Here is a 15,472-nt window from a genome sequence, read left to right as displayed (position 1 = left end):
AAGGACAAAGATTGAATATATTAGAAAATATGGAAATATATAAACAGAAGACCTTCAAAGGACAAATAATAAATGAGCAAATAAATACTGCATCGGACGTACTGTTTGAACCTCTAAAACTACTGTACAAGAAGAAGAATGACAACAAGAAAATATTAAGGACAGATATGGAAGGGAATACACCGACTGCAAAAACAAAGGGGGTAAAAATCACGGACTTCTACCTGCCGTCAAAAACGAGCCAAAACAATTCATCTACCTATTGAGTACCGCAAACACTGCAAAACTAAAAAGACGTACCTAACAAAAGAAAGAGGTAGTTAACAAGGAGTATAAATACGAGCAACCAACAAAAATTATGCAGAACGAAAAATGACACTGAAGATGGCACAACGCCGAAACCGGTTTGTCTCCAAACCAAATTTGACAAAGGGATGACGGAAATTCGTTCCATAATACATCATACACCCACCCTGTCGGAAACAACAACAACCAAAAACTCAATAAAAATAGTAAAATAAAGATGTTGACAATGCAGCGTTTTTCCTGCATTTAAAATGCAACATTTAGCACTTTCGAACATATGTCTTCGAAGAGCGTTCATGCTATCGCATTTAGCAAATGTACATTTACGCGAGTTCGAAATCATATGCTTTTGACAAACAGCCGTGTTCCAGTCTCTTATTTAGATCCGTGTATATTACGATCAATTCTCACGCAGAAGATAATGTGCAAAAACCCTACTGAAAAGGAAAAAATAAATTTTAAACCAAAAATTCAATACAAAAACTTGAATTGTTTTAACCATAACCGAACATTTGTTTGTGTATATATTCTTTCGTCGGTGCTCTCAATTAAAATTTCCTCACTTAATTAGGAAACAAAACAAACAGAGTTGATCACAAATTGATCCAGATTTCTGTCAGCATCACATCGTTGTTGAATTTGCGTAACTTTTCCAAATAATGTAAAATAATAAATGAAATCTCGATCGACGCTCACTGAAACGCAGCTAGCCACTGTATACGCGAAAAAGCAATGTTGCCACTTTTTCTCATTAAACCATGTTCGAATCGTGGAAATTTTGAAAGGGTTGCTTTTAGCATTTAGATTCTTAATGCAAAAATGGAGTTGCATTTAGTTGCATTTAGGTGACGAATTTTGTATGGATAAATGTACATTTAGAGTAGCATTTAGAGCTAAATGCGCTAAATGTGTTTTTACGTGTAAACAAAAACAGCCCATAAGCCACAATAAAATTGACAAATACATATTTTAGGATGAGCCTGCATACAATAAAGCAAAGGCAAAATTAATGTATAGAATTTACAATAACAACCACGCTGTCAAGTTTAAACAGCGCCAAATCAGCTGCACTTGATGGTAGTAGGTTGAATAAGGGAGTGAACTAGCAACAAGAGCTTACGGAGTGTGCATAGCTCAGTGGTCAGCGCTTCTGACTTTGCACATCGATGACGCGGGTTCGATCCCTGCTAAAGTCTAGAAAAAAGAAGTCTTATGAGGAGATGTAGTGTTCTCCGAAATAACTGCTATAACTTCTACCGCTTATACTTTGCTGTTTTTTCAATTTTTCCTTAATAAACAGAATCGTGGTACAAAGCTCAATAAAAATATTAAACTAAAAGCTTTAGTTTTACAAAGTAATGACAAAAAATTCACTAAAAAAATACAATATTTCCGATTACTGATATTATTACTTAAATTAAATTTTACTAAATCGAAAAATGAAATAAATGTAGATTTACCCATATCTTCAGACTTCATAACAAATTTTAGTTGTATAATGACCACAATAATAATATTAACTGTTGAACGCAATTGTTTCACAATGAATGTCGTAAAATAACACGTCTACTATACAAACTGACAAGTTCCGACTGAGCATTTTAATGAGCATTCTGTTTTGTTTATGATATCATAAACGGGATAGTTGACTCTCCATTACTCTTAGAGCGCATTAGTTTTCATATCCCACAAAAAAATCTTCGGAGTAATGACTTATTCTTAGAGCGGGTTAGAACTGTTTATGCCTCGATGGCACCTTTGCTTGGAACATTGAAAGAGTTTAACCAGATTTCAAGTTCCTTGGCTTTTGATTTTTCGCTATCTAAATATAATTTCAAAATATCGCTCAATTAATTTTTTAAATTACTTATTATGTATGTACATATAATTGTTGCAAATATAGTTAGTTCTATGTAGTCTGTAAGAAATTTTGTATTTCTAGATTACTATTTGAATAAATAAATAAATAAATAAATATTTTTACTTAAATTGTGTGTTTAAAGTAGCTGAAAATAATTCTGGATAATTTTGGTTTTCGTTTTTTCGTTGCTTTGTTTACTTTTCGTTCGTTTTCCAGCGAAGCAAGATCGCGTAGAACCGCTCGAAAAATCTACTTTTATCACTCTCTTGTTCATGCGTGATCTTGTGTCGTTCGTTCATGCATAGTCAACAGGTTTGTTTCCACACTCTTTCCGGGCTGTTTCGGTAATTACAGCGTAAAAATAAGTTACTCTCTCACAAGTGTCAAAAATCTGTCAACCAGTGCCAAAAGTGCCCAGAGCGTGAGGGACGCAAAAAATCACTTTTCGTGCCCGGAATCAACAAATTAGTTCGAAACAATGATTTTATGTGTATTTATCTTATAAAGCTAATACAATACTTGCATTTCCGAACCTTTAGTTCTATATTCCAATTTGTATTTTACAAAATTTGCTATCGGATGTAAACAAACAAGCTATTATTTCAGATTAACTTCTTGCACATTTCTGCCCGGAAGAAAAGTCCGGGCTGTTTCGGGCACGAAGAAGAAGATATTTACGATCCAAAAGTGGAAGTTATTCGCCCTCTATTATAGGACTTTCGCACGTGGCGGTTTTTCAGGCAACTTTTGCGTTCAACTCACGCAGGGTTGCACGAAAAGAAAATTGAATGGCTAAAAATATCAAAATATGAAAAAATATAAAAATATTCGCCATAAAAAGGCGTTTGCATTGTTCAACTTTGCCTTCTACTTTTGGTTGAACGGCCTTTCAACTAATCGCTTTCAACAAAGTTGGTCGCCAGCCAACATTTAGCCATTCAACTTTTTTTTCGTTGAAAGCAAAAGTTGAACGCAAAATCGCCTCTTGCGAATACCTTTTAACCCATTTTTCTAGCGTGAGGAACGCTGTGGCTCGTGTGGAACAAACCTAACATGTTTTGTGTTTCGTTTTGTTTACATCTTCCCCTCTTACCCATACAAAACCGGTTTTAGGCGGACTGAGCAGTCCAGTGTGCGGAGCAGTGTTGCGATTTTATATATTTTCCAGCTAGGTATAGCTGTTTTTTCGTTAAGCTAGAAATATTCCAATTTAGCTGCTAGTTTTTTTCTGAAAATCTCTTAGCTCTTTCTAGCTTTTTTCTAAATTTAGGAAAATCCAAATAAAAAATATTGTACGAATAAACAATTACCCTGGGACTCAGTAAGCAGTCTTTAGTCACTAATAGTGACTTTAGGTGGTGAACATTGATTTTGAGACTATTTGGTATTCAGTAAGCTGTCTCACGTCTCTAGTATAAAAAAAAATCACTAATTTGTCAGCTGGCTCTGCGATGGTCACAAAAATAAAAATATGGAGAAAAAGCTAACTACTTTCTATTAAAAAAAAAAAAAAAAAGATACGCGAAAATTAGCGAAGAAATATTTGTTCAACAACAACTTCGTTAGGAAATAAACCAAAATACTTTAATATCGTACAAATTCATTGACAAAGATTTCTTTTTGTTTTTAATACCGTGTTCTGACCGAAATCGAAAACATGTTTTCGTTGCTAAAACTGGTTTTCGACCTAAAACTTGTGTTTTCGTCCATGAAAAATCTGTGAGACGAAAACCAGTTTCGCTGAAAACTCACGTTCCACTCATTCCAATCGGTGTCTGTACAAGTTTTTTCGATTATTCATCGAAGTGGAAGTCATATTTTATCATCTTTAATATGCCAGCTCGCATTTATTCATGAACGAAAGACACAAGATTATGCGGGAAGGAAAGAAAGAAAAAAGTTACTTTCTAGCTTCTCGATGCCATCTTTGTTGTAAGAAGTAAACAACGAAGAGAACGGAAAAAACCGCGAAATTGTTGAACGCATTAATAATCATTTTTATTATGCAAATTCTTCTATAAATCATGCCGTTGTGTTAAATTATTCGTTATCTTATTTTTACACGTCACAGGCGAAAATGAAGAAAATTGCACCGCCAAATTGTAAACGAAGAAATGTAAACAAACGGCTAATGTCAAAATCGTTAAACTTTTTTCCTAAATGCGATTCTAACGGGCTACTCTCTTGCCCGCGTGATCTTGTATTTTTGGTTCATGGGATTTATTCTTAAGGTGCTCTTACACGATATGTATTTGCATCTGTCTGTCTGTCAAATTCACAGTCTTTATTTAACTATTTAAAAATACATTCTTTGAAAACGAAATAAACTAAACTCAGATGATTCTATCTGTGTGTCAGATGAAAATAGAAACATTTATATTGCGTATGTACGTGCATTTGCTTTGTACAGAAATAAATCTAATTTGCCTTTACACGATATGTGACATTTCCATATGTAAAAAGTGGCATGTACACATGCAAATACATATCGTGTAAGAACACCTTTAATTGGCTGCCCAAATTAAAATAAGAATGAAAGAAAAAGAGTGCTAAAAGAAGAAACTTGAAGAAAAGTAGGAAATGTCAACGAAAACACTAACAGCCGTTGTGAACAGCCTTCAGTCAACAATCCCAAAACTCGTTTTCAAAGTGTTTTCGTTGTCGGTCAGAACATGGTATAAAACATTAAAACCTGAGATTATGTAAAAAAGTTAAACTAACAAAAAAAATAAAAATATTAAATAAAAAAAATAAAAATATTAAATTAAAAAAAAAATAAAATTACTCGAACCCGGATGTCTCGAGCACAAGTTTGATGGTTTGACCACTCGGCCATTGCGACTCTTTGAGCGCCGCGGGCAAAAGGCATACATAAATGCTATCGGTCGACTGTCTGTGTTTGTTTTCACTTCTGGTGAACTTTTTGTGACTCTCCTATGAATACACAAATCATCTCAAGCAGCGTTGCCAGTAACTGGGTTAATAAAATCCCGTCTAAATACAACCTAAATCTCGTTCTATACTAAAGTTGTAACAGAAGTCCCGCACTGTATGTATCTATTACACATAAAATGCTTTCGGATGAAAAACGCAATATACATAGGACAGGGCGGGCAAATTCTTTTGTCTATGCGCGTTAGCTTGACAGGATTCTACTTGTAATTCTAAGTAACATTGCCGAGGAAGCCATGAGTCAAAAATCAATTAGGAGTTTACCATATTGCGAAAATACATAGGTTTAGAAGAAAATGTGGAAGTTTTTACTGTTGTGCCCTCTGGTGGAAGCTTTAAGAAAAAAAGAGAAGTGCAGAAATGGATTCCTTATACCAAAAACACCCTACAAAATTTAAGCAATTCTTTACGACACTACAGCAAAGTGTTAAGAAACCTATTTTCGCAATTTGGCAAATTCCAAATTGATTTAAGAGCCATGGTTTCTTCGGTAAAGTTGCTTAGAATTACATCTATGTATGTGCAATACGCGTATAGTCGAAAAAATCTCCCATACAAATTGGCCCGCCTTAATATACCTACGTATTTTATTTTCTCATTTTTAAAATCTCGAAAGACAAAAATAGTTTACACAAACAGCCTTTTCATTCGTTTTCGTGTTTAAATTTATCAGTTGGCTGACATTTCATTGGCTAATCTTAGTTTAAACCAGCCAGCTCGGGCGTTGAAACTATATTTAAACCACAGCCGTGCACTGAAAAACTGGCCCAAAGTTGCACAATTATGTTGTTGTTAAGTAAATTAAGTTAATTTAGATTTGACTACACATATTTAATGCTTTTTCGCTTAATCTATTTCTGCTTTTCGTTTTGATGTCAGTAACCATTGAATTGTTTACTGCCCCTTTTTTAACGACTACCCCCCAAACGTTTGCCAACCGCAAATTTTACTACTTGCATTATCAAAGAATACAATCACTCAAAATACCTTTCAGAATCTAGAAACTCAAAACATTTGAAAAAGAACAAATGGTTGGAAAATTTTCTAATGTTTTCAAAATACACAACTTCTCGAGTTCCCAACACGTTTTTCTAACATCTATCACTTTATTTTTCCCAAATTACTTTCTGTATAACTCATAAACTTGCTATTACAAATTTAAAGTGAATGAAGTTTCGATGATAGAGTTCATATGAACGGCGTTAATTTACCACAGAGAGCAGCTTTTCTTAGGATGGTGTTATGCAGAAATTTTGTTTGGCAAACTGCGTGCAATTGTTGTTGCAACAAACTCGGAGAGAGCGAGTTTGGCGACTCTCACAGCAAACTAATTTTGTTTGGTCAAACTGCAGCAAATTCGGTGTTGTCATATACAAAAATTTTAAATTGTGCGCGTTATGTACATCTGAAATTCTCATTTCGTGTTGGCAATAGCCATGAAAACCATAATGAACGTGCAACCCTGTGCCAAACTCGACATAACCACCTCCGAGCAAACTAAGCAGCCGCCATTTAATTTGGCAAACAAAAGTTTGTCTGCATAACACCGACCTTATTTATCAATTACTAAGGTCGGTGTTATGCAGACAAACTTTTTTTGAAAAATTAAATGGCGGCTGCTTAGTTTGCTCTGAGTAGGTTACGTCGAGTTTGGCGCAAGGTTGCACATTGGTTTTTATGCTTTATTGCCAACACGAAATGAAAATTGCATATGTACATAACGTGCAAAAATTAATATTTTTTATAATGTTGTATATATTGTATGTTTTGATGGTTAAATTACTGACAGGCTCAGTTTCAAGTCCGCTTCTTCTGGGTGAAGTTAGTCTTAATGTTCCCTCCCGTGTATCAAGACACTTTTATCCCCCTATTTTTACGAACTTGTAAAACTAATTTTGAATTACACGAGCCACTCCGTTGCTTATGCCAGGATTTTAACTCTCATTCCAACATATTTAGAAAGCGATACTATCTTCTCTCAATAAATGAATCTTTAACATAAAGACATAAAATCAGATGATGAATTTAGTTCTCTAGCTGAACAGTTTTCGATCTCGAAACTTAGCAAACTCCTGCCTATCGTGACTCGGCGCAAAAAATTTAAAATACTGGTTCCGTACGTCATGCGGACTGCGCCCCTCGTGCGGATGGGCGGGAATGGAGGGTAAAAATCGTTAGGATTATTATTATTAGGCAATTAACTGTGCTCGAAACTTTAAAGCTGCTACAGCATACATTCAGTTCTCTGCCTTTCGATATCACTGCAATTTTTGTGTATATCAACAATTACCTACAATTTTTGTGTATGGCAACACTAATTTTACAGCAGTTTGGCCCAACAAAATTAGTTTGCTGTGAGAGTCGCCAAACTCGCTCTCTCCGAGTTTGCTGCAACAACAATTGCAAGCAGTTCGCCAAGCGAAATTTCTGCATAACCGTGAAAACACAATGCCGGCGAACGGCGAACTCACCACAGCGAAATTTCCGCTGTCAAAATTAGAACACCCGCCGGTATATGAAATTGAACACAGCCAAAGCGAAATGCGAAGTTTGCTCGGCGGCGTTTCGTGGCGATAGATATTTCTATCGCTCTGCCGGGCGATGGCGGCAGTACATGCCAAAGGTGGCCGTATGTTTTTTTGCTTTCAAAGATTTAGAAGAAAACAACATATAACACGAATTATTTTTGTTGGTTGAAAAATACAGTGATCAATTCGTTAAATCTGGCTTAAAATAAAATAATTTATAATAGTTCCCTCTCCCGTATATTTACATTTGTTATCATTTCATCATTTCTAAATATGGTTTCTTTTTGCAAAATATGGGCACCTAAATTATAAGTGCGACGAAATGGTATCAGCTGCTTTCGCTACCGCTCTAATTCTGTTAAAGTAGGCGAAATAGCAGGGCGAACGGTGACCGACGGCATCGCCCAATTCGGCGAACTTCGGCGTTCGCCGGGTATTGTGTTTCAAGCATAACACCGACCTAATTGCTAGTCTCAAATTTAGTGACTTAAGATGAGACTGAATTACTGAATCCCAGCGTTAGGCTTTCTGCACATTGGTCGTCCAATCATAGTTGCTTCATCGTCACAATCATGATGCAACGATTACATGACGACTACACTTTCGCACATTCGGTCGTGGTATTTCAATTCATTTAGCGTCTAAAAATTCACTTGAAGCAGGTATTTTCTGTTTTTCTGGTTGATATTTTCGCGAAATATTTACAAAAACCCGTAATTTTTAAAATATGGACTGTGCTGTAACAATTCTAGACATAACTTTTCAGTAATATCTCTTCTTTTCTTTTCCTGAAATGTGTTTTGTGCACGCAGAGACTTTTTACAATTTCGTCATATATTATCGTTAAAACTCTCTCATTTATGGAATTTATTGGAATTATCCACTTTTTAATAATTTCCACAGATTTTATGCAAAAAAAACTCATTTTTATACAACTTTAAGGCAAATATTAACTTTTTCACCAATTTTTGCCCATAAAATGTAAACAAACAATGCGTGCACAACGATTAGCAAACGACAGTGCCGTACTTATCCGTTTCTGCATTTTCTACGATTTGCAGATCTTCTTTTAAATGCATGTGATCGGCTCAAAATTTCATGGCGAGACGATAACGCAACTATGATTGGACGACAAGTGTGCAGATAGCCTTAATCTTCACAAAATTGTAAAAAGCGATAAACGTAGGTTGGATGCAAGCAAAATGTATTCAACAAAGTGTGATTGAACATTCCTTTTGCAACCTCGAGTGTGAGTGGACGAGCTTAGCGCAAGTGACTTTTTTGTATATCGTTTTGGCGCATATGCCTGTGCTGCCAAACATGAGCTTTTCCTACCAAAACTTTTAGGTTTTTTTTCATTTGGTAGGTTGGTAGGCTAGATTGGATTTTGGTAGGTTGCGCGACAATAATAGTTATTTGCGAAAAATATAAAATATGTATTTCCAAACATTTTAGCAACCTTGTTTACACGAATATTTCACCGTTGGAGTCCACCATTGTCCACCAGACAGAGACTTCATTGTAAGACTTGAGGAATATCACCAAAACTAACCTATCTGTGTTTCAATATGGTAGTAAGACCCGTTGTCACATATATATGGTGACCAAAAGCTACGCAAGTAAAGGCGGGTTCCACCTTTAGCAAGCTGCACCGACTTCCGCGTCGCCATTACAGGAGCTATGGGCACCTGTCTAACGGTGTCATTACAGGCATTCCTCCTTTGTCAATTCTGTTTGAAAAAGAGGCCTGCTGCAGCGCCGTACGACTGCCCAATATGATCAGCAAGAAAATTTGGGATCTTCGGGGTCATTAGGAGGTTCTAAAGCCATTCTTGGATAATCCCGAGTTATCCTTCTACAAACCCTACAAGGTTATACCTCCTGAAAGGGACTGCTGTTAAGTGATAATAACTATTATTGACGAAAGGTCCCAAGCATGGTATATCGANAGATCTTCTTTTAAATGCATGTGATCGGCTCAAAATTTCATGGCGAGACGATAACGCAACTATGATTGGACGACAAGTGTGCAGATAGCCTTAATCTTCACAAAATTGTAAAAAGCGATAAACGTAGGTTGGATGCAAGCAAAATGTATTCAACAAAGTGTGATTGAACATTCCTTTTGCAACCTCGAGTGTGAGTGGACGAGCTTAGCGCAAGTGACTTTTTTGTATATCGTTTTGGCGCATATGCCTGTGCTGCCAAACATGAGCTTTTCCTACCAAAACTTTTAGGTTTTTTTTCATTTGGTAGGTTGGTAGGCTAGATTGGATTTTGGTAGGTTGCGCGACAATAATAGTTATTTGCGAAAAATATAAAATATGTATTTCCAAACATTTTAGCAACCTTGTTTACACGAATATTTCACCGTTGGAGTCCACCATTGTCCACCAGACAGAGACTTCATTGTAAGACTTGAGGAATATCACCAAAACTAACCTATCTGTGTTTCAATATGGTAGTAAGACCCGTTGTCACATATATATGGTGACCAAAAGCTACGCAAGTAAAGGCGGGTTCCACCTTTAGCAAGCTGCACCGACTTCCGCGTCGCCATTACAGGAGCTATGGGCACCTGTCTAACGGTGTCATTACAGGCATTCCTCCTTTGTCAATTCTGTTTGAAAAAGAGGCCTGCTGCAGCGCCGTACGACTGCCCAATATGATCAGCAAGAAAATTTGGGATCTTCGGGGTCATTAGGAGGTTCTAAAGCCATTCTTGGATAATCCCGAGTTATCCTTCTACAAACCCTACAAGGTTATACCTCCTGAAAGGGACTGCTGTTAAGTGATAATAACTATTATTGACGAAAGGTCCCAAGCATGGTATATCGACGGATCAAAGATGGACGACGAGAGTACTGGGACAGGCGTATTTGGACCAAAATTCCAGAAAGTTTGCCAATTTACACATACACAACTATATTCAGGCGAAAGTCTTCGCAATCGAAGTCTGTGTAGAATGACAAATGGGGAAAAATTAAATATTATGTCGGATAGTCAGGGAGGTTAAAGGCCTTAGACTCTTTTAAAACGGTAGTAGGCTTGTGGAAAGCTGTAAAACTTTTTCGAACCACTTGGAAGCTCACAATAACGTAACGCTGTGGTGGGTTCCGGGTCATGAAGGGTTTGAAGGCAACGAAAGCTGACTGTATCGCAAAGCGTGGAGCCCAAATGCACTTGCATGGTCCCTATCCCTATGGAGGAAACCCCAGAGCATATTCTATGTGACTGCCCACGTATCATAAACAGCAGACTGATACACATTCGGGAACGAATGTCTTCTTCATCCAAAATTTTAAACATAGCGCCCTCCAAAGTGAATAAGCTTGGAGTGGTTACAATTTGGGTTAAGCACAATAGATCTTCTTAGGTCGCAGCGCGTGTATCCCCGACGCAATAATGATAGAATACAAGATTGCGCCGATCACAGAGGATTTTTGAGAATAACTTTTGTGTGACGTCACACTGGTGCAATTGCGAGAGAGAAATGCCAAAACGTGAGCAAGAATGGAAGAAGAAAAAATGTTGCAAGGAAAACGTAAACAAGTTGCACAAGTATGACGTCATGCAAACAACGATCCTGTCAAATTCGTTAAAAGAGGAATAGCGGTCCGAGATCGGCGCAACCTTTGTATTCTCTCAATCGTGTCCCCGACGTAATAATAATAATAAAAATACATATCGTCACTAGACACGAATAAAGGCGCAAGCTCAAAAGTTGACCGCGAAAAAGGCGCATAAAAAAACTTCAGCGAAGAAAGACTCTTAGGGGCGGTTACTCAATGTCTGGTTAACACTAATCTGTGGTTAAACATCGTTATCGACGACTTCGACTCCATGCATATAACAGGGAGTCGGTAACGTCGATAACTATGTTTAACCGGAGATTAGTGTTAACCAGACATTGAGTAACCGGCCCTTAACATAGTTGACGGCAAAGAAATACGCGTTAAAATATTTGACGGCAAAGAAGGACGCGTAAACTTATTTTCGCGGTCAACTATGTTTGCGGTTGTAATAGTATGTACATTCCGTAAAGAGTTTTTGGCGAATAATGCTGGTCAAGTATAAATCTATGATTACGCGTCTTTCTTCGCCGTCAACTAGGTTTTATTAAGTTTTTATTAAGCGCCTTTTTTCGTAAAATTTTTGTATACGTCTTTTTTCGCCGTCGAAACACTAGCGCGCCTTTATTCGTCTCTAGTGACGATATGTATGTGTAAAGAGACAAACATTTGTGTAAATCTGTACAGTAAAATGAATTGTTATACGTAGTTAATTTGTTTTTATTGTACTAGCTGTGTTTTAGTTTTCCTAAATGTTATGTTATCTACATTTTTAATAAACTTGACATTAAAAAAATACTAAAAACTTAAATAAAATTTTGGTAGGTTTTGGTTGATTTTGGTAGGAAGTTTTGGTAGGGAAAAAAATTTGTCTGTGGCAACACTGGCATATGCCATAAACTTTTTCGATCAAGTGCTTTTCATTTACAGGCCAACCTAATATTCACGCACGCCGGCAGTTTACTGTCAAACATTTCTCATGCACATACAACTTGTATGGGACCAACCGAAATTGACCGGCGTGCGTAAAAAGCTAATTCAAATTCCAAGATTTGTGTTGCGTGACATCTCGATTTGACGTTTGTGCTCATTTGACATTTTGGCGCGACTATGAATTAAAATTTTGGAACAAATGCAGAATAGCTACGATTCTCAAATAAAAAAAAAATTAATATTGTGGTCGATAGAGAGGATTGAGCTGAACATAACGGTATATTTTTTTGCGGAAACAACAACTACAAAAGTTGTTAAGGGTCAAAGTTCCAATTAAACAATTCTTTAGATCAAAATTTTTTTAAAACGAATGCATGGATTTGATTGGAAATTGTATTCCTTTTAATTTGATATAAATATAATCCTCCCTAAGTAGAATTCTCTTTTCTGTGTTGTCGCAGAAGAGAAGCGGAATTCCTTTCTGCGTACATTAATTCGATTTTTTGAAAACTAAACAAGGCATATATAAAGTATGTACATCAAATTAAAGGGAACTAAATTTCCTATCGATTGAGATCAAAACTTTTAAAATCCATACATTCGCTTTTAAGAATTTTGATTTAAAGAATTGTTTATTTTGAACTCTGATCCTTAATAACTTTTGTAATTGTTGTTTCCGCAAGAAAAGAAATATACCGTTATACTCACCTCAATAATCTCTATCGATCCCCATATGTTTTTTTTTTAAATTTGAGAATCGAAGCTATTCTGCATTTATGCTCAAATTTTGCTCAACTTCTGAAATTTGACACAAATGCAACTCTGAAAAATCACGCACGCAAATTTATTTCGGTTACTCAAATGTGAAAAACTTGCGTGCGTGCGTAGAAAAATTCACGCCGGTAATATTAGGTTGGCCTGTTAGTAATCAGTTCAGTTTTCTTGTTTGTGCAAGAGTTTTTGTTTGCTACACAAGGTGTGAGTGGTTTTTACAAGAAGGTGGAGCCACCACTTTTGGAGGATTCTACATCCAAAGTGGCGTTTTAGAAATTTTAATTTTGAAGTCCAAGTAAAGTGAGTGATTCTGCTCCTATTACTATTGGAAAAAATTGACTTTTTGTGAGTGGTAAATTTTAAAATTTTTTGGTAGGCTGTCGCCTACGGCAGCAAAGAAAACCAAGCCGGCATGGTGTCTTCGACTTCTATGTCGAGGACGTCGTCGGCCGAGGATTTTGAGACCTTAGTGAACTCCAACCTTGTAAGAGGCAGGAGGCTCAAAAGAGATAGGGAGTAAAAACTTTTTAAGTCCCTTAAAGGCCAAGATTTGGACCAAATTATAGTTAACTGTACTTCCAGTGAGGTTAGGTTTGCTGGCGTTGAAAATTGCGACTCTTTCATGAGCGTTGAAGTTAACGGAACCGCAACGGTTAACGAGACGTCTTTTATGGCGTCGGATAACGGACAAGACAATCGTGCAAATACAAATGTAAATGAGCAAGACAACACTACAAATACAATGAAAGAAAACGTACTAGAGGACTTTACAAAGAACAGGTGAAAACGGACAACACAAAAGTACAGTGGGTGACACGATATTATATCCAGACAATTTCTCAGGTGTATATTTTGTGTTGGTTGACTCATCTCAGTGTAAGGAGATGTGTAATGAAAAAATCGGAAATGGTTTGACACTGCATAGCAGAATCAAACATCTGCAAATTAAAGATTTTGATTCAATACGTGCTATTGGTAAAACACTATACAAAGTAGTTTTTCTCAGATATGCTTCGGCAAACAATTTTGTTTTGAATGACAAGGTTAAGAGTATTGGACTGCATCCGTTTGTGCCTAGGTCGGCTATAGAAACATATGGGGTAGTTAGGGGCACCCTACCTCCTATAGTGACTCTGAAATCAAAAACAATGCGATCTCCTCTGTGAAAACGGTTTCACTCCTACAACTACAATTAAGATTGGGTTCATCGGTAAAGATATTCCAAATGCCATAGTACTAGATTACACAAAGCTAATGGTTGACTTCTTTATACCACCACTTCGCCAATGTCTAAATTGTGGCAGACTCGGCCATACTCAATTGGCATGTAAAAGAAAGGAAGAAAAGGTGTATCAAATGTGGAGGCGCTGAATGCGACATTCAAACATGTATCAAAAAGTGCATTTTGTGCGGGAGTGCTGATCATGTCTCGGGGGAGAAAAAGAAGTGTAAGCAGTGGGAAAAAGAGCATGAGATCAACTACATAAAAGCTGCCAAAAAGATATCCAGGCGAGAGACGATTCAAAATTACTTTCCGGATAGGGAAAATCAATACCAGGCGCTTGCAGTAGATGAAGAAGAGTTTCCAATGATTTCAGGTGCAAACACTAATCTGAGAAATAGAGATGTTAGTGTTAACAAAAGGCTTACTAAGAATAAATATAGTTATGTGTTCAAACGACCGCTAACTACCCAACCAGGTGGTAAAAGTCCAAAGGGCATCCCGAGAGTAGTCAGAGAAAGGGAACAGATCCAACCAGTTTTTGAAAAGCCTGAGTACTTGAAGGGAAAGGTATCGCAAATGGAAAAACTCATTTCGGAGCTTTTCCAAATTCTTCAGCAAGTTAGTAACAGTGAGCAACTTGGTAGCGTTTTTGAAAAAATTCAAAAAATTAAACAAAGTTATGATCGTATCACAATTACTGAAAAGGCTGATTTGGTCAACAGGGGTTGCGTAATCCCAACTTCATAAGTTTTAATGAGAATATTTCAATATAACTGCCAATCGTTAAAGTCAAATTTAAATACAATTGAATTTTACATCAATCATAATAATATTGATGTAGAATGTTTGAATGAGGATTTCACGCCAAATGAAATAACACATAGGAAGATTATAGGTTATAATATAGTTGAAAAAATAGGCCAGATGGGTATGGAGGTGTGGCCATCATACTCAAAAAAGACATTAAATTTCAAACACTTCTATTTCAAACGGATTTTGATATACTTATTGTTAAAACAAAAAATTGCAAACCGAATCTGACGTTGTGTGCGGTATACTTTCCTCACAGCATCGCCACTGCTCCCTTTAGAGAAGACATGAACAAATTGATCTCATACCTAGAAAATCTGGAAAATGTGTTACTGCTGGGCGATTTTAATGCCAGAGCAAGAACTTGGGGGTCTTCCACACAGTTGTGTGGCTGAATCGAATTTTACAATCCTAAATAATGGAACTTTCACCTTTCAAAATGTAATAGGCTCTTTGAGCGGATTCGTTCTAGATTTGTCGTTTACCAACTGTAATCTCGTGTTTAAGTGGA

Source organism: Rhagoletis zephyria, unplaced genomic scaffold, assembly GCF_001687245.7.
Source record: "Rhagoletis zephyria isolate East Lansing unplaced genomic scaffold, Rhagoletis_zephyria_1.1 Rzeph_scaffold_00457, whole genome shotgun sequence".
Taxonomy (NCBI): Eukaryota; Metazoa; Arthropoda; class Insecta; order Diptera; family Tephritidae; genus Rhagoletis; species Rhagoletis zephyria.
The sequence above is the reverse complement of the archived record's forward strand: the minus strand, read 5'-3'. Positions refer to the sequence as shown.